This window comes from Durio zibethinus, chromosome 7, assembly GCF_047325235.1.
Source record: "Durio zibethinus cultivar Kanyao isolate XHJ-2024 chromosome 7, ASM4732523v1, whole genome shotgun sequence".
NCBI classification, from domain to species: Eukaryota; Viridiplantae; Streptophyta; class Magnoliopsida; order Malvales; family Malvaceae; genus Durio; species Durio zibethinus.
The window spans coordinates 11,514,409-11,524,136 of record NC_143168.1 but is presented as its reverse complement, the minus strand read 5'-3'; positions in this window follow the sequence as shown (position 1 = coordinate 11,524,136).

Here is a 9,728-nt window from a genome sequence, read left to right as displayed (position 1 = left end):
TTTCCTCGTTGCCTATCTTTTTTCATATCTTTGGCACTCCTTGCCAAGTTGACTTAGCAGCAGTGGCATGTCCCATCCATTACATGAATGTGCTCAAAAAACTTGGCCAAGCAAATCAGCTCCCAGAATCAGGTAATATCAATAGGTTTGGATCTTCCCACTCAGCGCTAGAATCTAGATGTTGGTGGTTCAGTTGCCATGGAGACTACACGTAAAGCCGAAAATTAGTCATTCGTATATATCATGATAACTTTGGTTGGTATGTCATTTCTCAAATGTGGGTCATAGGCTACAAATCATCTTATAATTCCACTCCCTTGTGTTCATCTTATTAATTAATTGAGTCTTTGAGGAAGATAGCTTTCAAATTTGCATTTTAAGAGAGTTGACAAAATTAATTAATACGCAAAAAAATTAGTTTAATTTATCCAAATCCGAATCTGATTCAATTAAATTTTATTAAAAAAAATCAAAAGTTTAAATTTAAGTTAACCTAAATTCAAAATAAACCACATCAAATCGTCTTAAAAATTTATTAACTTGAAATAAAACGAAATTAAATTAATTTGATTTTAAAATTGAATAATTTACATCTGAAATAATTTAAATTTGATAATCTAAATTAAAATAATCTAAGTATCAAATATAAAAAATACAGACTTAAAATCTATTAAATTTGTAATAACTCTATTCAAAGTAACGAACACAAACCTGTATTCTATAAATTTTAATTCCCCCAATGGCAGACAAGTAGGGTGCAGCTTCCATTTTTTTTTTTTTTATCTTTTTATCTGTGCGAAGGTTTCAAAATTCAAACTTTATGTATTTCCAGACCAATTATGAAAGCACGGAACTTTGTAAGTTTAAATTCACTTTTTTTTTTCTTGAAAAAGAGGGTAAGATTGGTGGACAAAAAGTTTCAATTTGATGGCCTGCCCCATCAACTTTATAAACCCAATGTATCATTGGAGTTCAATTTAATTTGTTTTGTTTGTGAGATCTTATTCTACCGAGCAATTGTGAAGCTGAAAGAAAACATTTGGGAAATTATTGTTTGTGAAACTATGGCCATCTATCGTTCTTAAGCTACAGCTTATGCAATAATTCAACATAAACAAGCTCATGTATATATTGTATATCTAATTCTCTATTCCTTCTATATATATATATATATATATATATTTTGCCCTTTTTGCCAAATTCTTCAAGTGCTCTCTGTACTCATGTTAATTATTGATTTTATATAATCCTTACACTATAATTTCTTTAAGACGTGATGATATATATGACAAAATTTTAAAAATTTATATTTGATATACTATATGTATAAATTTTATACGTTATCAATAAATTATATAATATCATCTCATTAATGATAAATTTTTTTTAAAAAATCAAGTTTTTTTTATTTATTTTAGAGGTTTGTATCTATATACTAACATTTTATCAAATAATTGCCAATGAGATTTTGGCTTATTGACATTGACAAGGAAGAGATACTAAAATTTAAGGTTATGTTTGGTGCATATAATAATAGATATGATAGAATGATAATCATTATATATTATATTTAATTTGCATTTAATTGAAAAGAGATAAGATTATAAGAAGAATTATCATGCTCTTGATATATGATGATTCGATCTTCTTAAAATGGAAAAGATTATTTTTAATTTATGAAATTAAACTTATATATCCTATTATATCCTTAAAAATTACATTAATAATTTAAATTGTATAAAGTTTGAGGACGGATAATTTTGACTAATAAATAAATTATTTTATCATAATCCTTGTATAACAACTACAAGATAAGATAACATTATTTAATCTAATCATATTCATAATATCATTTTATCCTATCTTATTATAATTTTATATACCAAATACATACTTGAAGTATTACGTTTAAGTCTCACTGTATGTAAGTTTGATTGTTTAGTTAAATTATAATTTATTAATTGATTATTTAATAATGTAACTTGATTATAATATAATATTTGGTTATTTAATTGATTATATGTATATAATACTTGATAATGAATATAACTTTAAAAATATATATAAATATGTTTAAACAATGATAGCATGAGATAAATTGATAAATAGCAAAATTTTAGCCATGTGAATCATGATTAAAAAATATTTATTGGCTGCTCCATATATTCTGTGAAGTACATCAAATATACGTACATTTAAATAATTATAGCATGATACAAATTGATGAATGGTAAAATTTTAGCTATGTGAATCATTATGCAAAAATATTTATTGGTTGCTTCATATATATTGTGTGATTTTGATTTTGCACAAGATTTAAATATTTTAAATTAAAATTTGGTTTTTATTGATTTATATATTTTTTTACAAAATTATCTTTGACTTGAAATAAGTCTTATATATAAATGCTGCAAATGAAATTTTCCTATTCGTGCCACATTTTGACTTCTCTTCCTTTTTTTTTTTTTTTTTAGCTTTTGTCACTTTTTTACTTATATATATATATATATATATGTATTATTATAAAATAATTTCATTTTTTAATGAGGCCGGACTCACTTTTTTCAATGGTTTCTTTAATATTGTATGTATTTTATATATATTTTTACCTTTTTATATCTTTTATTATAAAAAAATCTTTTGTAAGTGGGACCAATAATTTTTTATGATATTTTTTTGAGTATGTATTTGATTTTTTACCTTTTTTGTTTTCAATTTTTTTTATTTTTTAAATTATTTATAATTTTTAAATGTGGGATTGACTTTTTTATTTTATTTCTTATAAGGCCCGTTTTTATCTTTGTTTTTTTCTAAACCTTTTTTTCTTTTGATCTCGCATTTTTTAAATTTATTTTTTAAAATATTTAATATATGTTTTTTTTTTCACCCACTTGACATCAATTTTTTTTTTTTAAATTTAATTAATCTTTTTATATTTTTTCTTAGACCCACTTGATACCAAAATTTTCTTTAAAAAAAAAAACTTAATTAAAATTTTTTTATATATTTTTCTTAAACATATTTAATACTAAAGGTATGCTATGTATTTTTTTTTTTGTTTAGTTTTAAACTTTTTTATCATTTTCTATTTTTTTCTATATTTTTAATAAATAATTTTGTAAATTTCATTTTTTGTACCTTACTTGATATAAAAAATATATCACGTGTCAAATAGTTTTTGTTTTTGCTGTTTGAACCTTTTTGTTTGCAATTTTTTTCTTTTTTATTCAATAAATATTTTATTTTATTTTTTGTATCGAGCTCATTTGATATTATTATAATAAATATATTTCTTAGTTTTTTTTTTTATTTTGATAATTTTTAAAAATTGATATTATTGGAGGTGCCAACATCACATTTGAATTTGATTTTTTTTCTTTTTTTAGTCTTTTTTTTAATTCTATGATATAAAACTTTTTTTTTCAAATCATTACTAATGTTATATGACAACTCAACCTTCCTTTTTTTTTTTTTTTTTGCTTTTTGTTATTTCTTTTTTCCTTTCTTAAGTTTTCTCTTTCTTTATTTTTTTTTCTTTTTTATATTTAATAAATATTTTTTATATTTTATTTTTATTATGAGTAGGGCCAATTTTATATTATTGATTAAAATATCTTTTTTTATTTTTTTATATTTATATAATTTTGTTAAAAAAGATATTAATGGATGTGTCAACATGGCATATAAATTTGATATTTTTTCTTTTTTTTTATTTTATCGTACAAAAAATAATTTTTTAATCAAAAATATCAAATTGACTCTACAAAAAATTAAAATATAAAGAAAAATATTAAATATAAGAAAGGAAAAAGAAGTAAATTAAAAATCTATGATATAAATTTTGCAAGGAAATCTTATTATAGATAATGTCACTCGGCAATTCAATTTTTTTCTTTTTATTTTTTATTTTTTTTACTTTTCCAAATTTTTTTCTTACTTTAATTCTTTTGTTTTTTAATTAGATAAATTTTTAAAAAAAATGTATGTGTACACTTGACACCTTGCTTAACTATTTTTGTCATTTTTTTTGTTATTTTAATTAGATAATTGACAACAAAGCAATTAATAAATTAAGTTTTTTTTATAAAAAATATTAATAGAGGTATATATATAATTAAGTTTTTTTTTCATTTTTTTTTGTTAATTTAATCATATAGGTTTCAATTTATCAAGATCTAATAGGTGTGTTCTTTTTTATTTGGGATTGAATCGAGATTTTTTCATGAAAAAATAAGATCAAGTCGAAGGTGGATTTATGGTATTCCTTTTTGCTTTCACTATATATGTACTTTAAATTATATTTCAAAATATTTATTTAATTTTATATTTGTATATATGTAATATATTAATAAAATTAGTATTTAATATATTAATTTAATAAAAAATATATATTTATACATAATTAAGATGTAATTCATCAATCTATTCATTATATAAATTTCATTCATTTTAACTTTTGTTTGACCCTCATTCGAGATCTTAACGTATTATATTTTTTTTTTTATTTTTTCATTTTCTTTAAATTTTTTTAGATCAATTTTGTGAATAAAGTTATATAGGTGCCTACTGTTTCCTCAATTTGCTTTTTTTCCTTTTGAGTTTTTTAATTAGATAAATTTTATAACGAATGGAGGCAATTAATAACATTAATGGTAAAACAACTTATATCCGATAAGTCTCCATTCAATTAAGAAGTCCACATAGTAATTCAAATGAACTTTCTTTCCTTCTCTTTTTTTCTTTCCCTTTTTTCATTTTTTCATTTTTCTAGTTTTTATCTTTTTATTAAAAGTAATTTGTATATATATATATATATGTGTGTGTGTGTGTGTGTGTGCCCAAATGACAATCCATTTGAATTTTTTTTACCTTAAGTTTTTTTTTTGTATTTTTAATTAAATAAATTTTATAGCAAAATGTGCCAATTAATAAAGATATCAAAAAAATCTGTATCTCACAAGTTGCGATTTATCTCAATTTGATAAGAAATTATTTTTTAATTAGAAGTTGAGTTGAGACATCAATTTTTTTTAAAGAAAAATGAGATTGGGTTGGAATCGTATTTATGGTGCTTTGTTTTGACCCATTTCGATATGCATATAAAAAACATATTTTATTATTTATTTAGTTTTATAGATATATATATATATATATGTATTACATTTTTATCTTAATTTAAGAAATATTTTAAGGTCAATATAAATTGTCAATATACCACCTTTTATTAGCTCTTTTTACCCTTTTTCTACTTATTTTTAGGTTTTTTTACTTTATTTGTTTATCACTTCCCCCTCCCCTTTTTTTTCACATTTTTAGTATTTTTTTAGATTAATTTAATGAAAAATGGATAAATTAAGATATTCATATTTCATTCTTGTTTGTTTTTTTTCTTTACTTTCATTTTTTTAATTTGGTAAATTTTGTAAAAAAAATGATAAATAGATATCACAAAATAAAAAAATGTAGACCTGTGGCTAGATCAAGTAATTTAAAATAGGATACAATGACATGATATGAAAAGAATACAAAAAAATGAAAGTGACACAGGTTAAATTTTTAGTAAAAAAATATATGGGTTTAACGAAAAACAAAAAATGTTTTTCATGTTTTTCTTGTCGACACGAATTGTGATATGTAATTTTCATATAAAACACAATATAAATGCATGAATTTTTATTGTTTTATACGATATGAATATACAAATTATCAGGTCTACTTGCGACAGTGCGTAAACACCTTTTTAGTGATTATTAATTAAAAATAAAAAGAAAAATATTGATTTTTCTTTCACTTTTCAAATAACACATTAATATAAGACAATTAAAGACATAAAAAAAATTAAAAGTCTGCAAATAAAACATTATTCATGAGAGAAAGAGTAATTATTAAGAAATAAAAAATATTTTTACTTTCTTTATTTTTTTCATCTATCTTCAAATAACATCCTTATCTTTTTTTTTTCCATTGCTAGTTGTCATTGTTTGAATTTTTTAATAAATGAGTTATAATTAATTGGTTATTTTATAATTTAATAAAATTAGTTGATAAGTTTAGTTCTAATATGACACAATTATGAAAGTTTAAATAATTTAAAGTGATTACTTATATGTAGACTTTGTACATTGGTTTGACAATGTAGGCCTTTGGCCTAGAAATCTTTGATGGAAAAGCTTCTAGGGTTTCTCTTTTCATTTCTAATGAACCATATCTACCAATTAAGAGTTGCCAATAAAAAAATAATAAAGAAAAAGATCTAATTTGTTTAATAAACTACAATTGCTTTCACTTATAAACTATAACTACCTAATCAGATAAACAACTTATTCTATTTGGTATTCTAATATGCACATATGAATTTTGAATTTAAAGATTATGCTTATAGACACTGTATCATTATCTATTGACTATATTTTTATGCATTAATTAGGAATTACCTAATCAAAACACAGATTAATACTCTCTTCTAAGCTTGAACAACTACAACATTTCATCCATCGTTCCCTTATATTATTTTCTCTCACCAATAGTTACAAGCACAAACAAGACAGCTCAAAAAAAAAAAAAAAAACCCAAACTAAAAGAAATTTTAGCAAAATTTTTACCATTGCCACTATCAAACAATACTATCTCATTTTCAGCTCATCACCACTAACTCCAAACCAAGAAAAATCATTGAAAATATCAAAACCCAAAGCCCCAAGGATCTATAGTATGCACTAGTATTTTGAATCTACACTCCTATACTTAATTTATTTTAATTTCTTGCCAAATCAGCATTTTTATTGTTCATTTCAAATGTCAAATCATCACACTTCATTACCACATCAATTTTATTAATATTATTATATTTAATTATACTGACTTGTGTGACAAATGTTTTTTTTAGGATAAAGTCAAAAAATTTTTACAAGTTTAGGATATTCTTGACAATTAACAATTCAAGATATCACCCTAATGTTGTTGCCAGTAGCCACCATTACATCTACCACCTTATAAGAAAAATGAACACAAAGCAAGCTAATTAGATACATTGAATAGAGCAAAAACAAAAAGATGTGAACTTATCGAAGAAAATAAACAAAAGGGTAAGCATTAAAACCTCTGGAGCAAAGAAAGAATGTTTCGAAGAAGAAACATTTTGAAGAAACCTCACCATAGCACGCAAGTAAATGGCTTTGTTTAGACTTAAGAACTTAAAATCAAAAGAAAAAAAAAGATGAAAGAAGATGAAGAACACTGTCACCATCACTGCTCCCACCACTGCCCTTTGTTACTATCACTGTCAATCACTAAAACCCAACAGAAAAATAAAAACTTTCAAATTCAAACTTTGCATGTATCAAAACCAATAATCAGATTAATAAAATATAAGAAAGTAGTTTTTAACATAAACAACAAACTCACCAGAAAAAAAAAAAAAGCTTATGGCAGTCCTATTCAAAGTCCTAAAATTGACAAAATGTAAAAAGAAAAAAAAATTTTTCTTTCTTTTCCTTAAAAAAAAAAAAAAAAAAAAAAACCTTACAGGAGTAAGGGGCTTAACCAATCTAAAAAATAAAAATAAAAAAGATAATAGAGGTAAGGGTTTAGTTTTGGGATGGGTTTCAGTATTAGGGTGTTATAATAGGATTTGAGGCTTGGTTTTTGGCATGTAGGGGACTTAGGACTAGAGGATGAACATAGTGAGAGCTGACGGGCATCCAAGTGGCAAAATGAGAGTATTTTTAACTTTGAAGTTGGGATTTTAACTTCAGATTTAGGAAAATCTAATGAGACTTAGGAAAAACAGAGGCTAGATCGGTGTTTAAAAGGTTGATACAAGTTTGGGGTGAAAATTTGAGGTTTAAAGGTCATCAATTGACGACAGCGGATGACAACAAGAACTAAGGAAAGGGAAAGTTATTTGAGAGAGTGATTTTATTTTTTTTTGCAGAAAAGATAAAATGTTTAATAAAAAAGGTTGTCATATATATATATATATATGTATATATATGAGGGATAAAACAAAAGCTCATGTCTGGCACAGCTTGATTCATTTTGTTTAAAAAGAAAAGTTTATTTATTTATTTGTTTATTTGTTTTTGTTTTTTGTTTTGTTTTGTTTATATTTGTGTTTTATATTTAATATATGCTTGTTAAATTTAAAGTTATTCGAGCATAGGATATTTATTTAAATGATAAAAATGAAAAAATAATAATAAAATTGTTAAATAAAATGTTAAACTAAATTTTTTTGCATAATATAATAATAATAATAATAATAATAATAATAATAATAATAATAATAATAATAATAATAAAATTTAAAAATTTTTAAGAAAAACCAAGATTAATGAAAATAATAAATAAAATGATACGATAAAAATATTTCAAATAATAAAATTTCAAATGGTTGCGAATGTTCAACTAATAAATAAAATTTTAAATTCTACCAGAATGATAGTGAATTTAAAAGAAAAATTTTAATAATATTTATTTGAAATTAAAATGAAATAATAAAAATTAGATAATAAAAAATTTGAATGTCTAACAATTTTAGGGTACTTTTTAGGGATAAAATCAATGATAATGTTTAGACGAATTACAAATATGTAATTTTTTAGAAAAGATTATTTTTGAATTATTCTAGAATGATGGATAATTATAAAAATTAAAATTAAAATCATTTTTTCAGATTATGAAATTCTAAAGATCATGAATGAGTGATCTTTAGGAAAAAATTTTAGGGAATAAAATATTCTAAATTTTGTCAAAATGATGAAAATTTTAAATTTTTTATAAAAATGAGAAAGAATTAATTAAATCATAAAAAAATTTTAAATGATATCATAAAAGTTTTCGTAATTATAACGATGGAGTCTTTTTAATAAAATGAATGAATTTTATAAATACTTTTGAGGTGAAAATTTTTTTTTAAAGATTTTATCAGAATGATAAAAAAAAATATTACAAAAATTTTCAATATTTAACTAATTAAATTAAATTTAATAAAAGACCATTTAATTAAGATCAATTTAGGATAACATAAAGTTATTTTTCAAATATGTTTATTTATATAATTTGTAAATAATTAATTTTCATAATTAATAAAATGTGATTATATTAATATTAATACATATATTAAAATATAAAAAAATAGTTAAATAAATAATTATTTAATATAACATAATTTAAAATTTTATTTTAAAATAAATTCAAATAAAATATTATAAATATTAAAAAAATTTCCTCGAGAAAGTGAGAGCATCAATCTAATATATAATAACTATGGGTTCAAAATAATTTCAAATAATTTTGAATACTTGGAATCATTTTTATTTCATTCTTGGACTTTGAAATTTTAGAAATATAAAATAGGATCGATGTGATAATCATGCATTAAGTTAGTTTGGAAGCACTTTGATTAAATCATATTTACTTCCATCATATAAAATAAAATAGAATTAACGTGATAACCATGATTATGAGCCTAGCAGCTTTAATTTCTAATAGAAAAATTATTCCACAAGTAAACTTTATGGGTTTGGAAAGGGCTTTCAAAGAACTCTGATATATATTACAAACTCAAAATGCGATAAATATTTAATAAATATGATTTAAATACATAATATACATTCAATGATTAGTTTTAGGGTAAAGATCAATCCACACCAGGAATTGGAATAAACCCAATTTATAATCCTCTAATTAAAGCCTAAGCTAAGATCAATATTGAATAGTAAAACAGC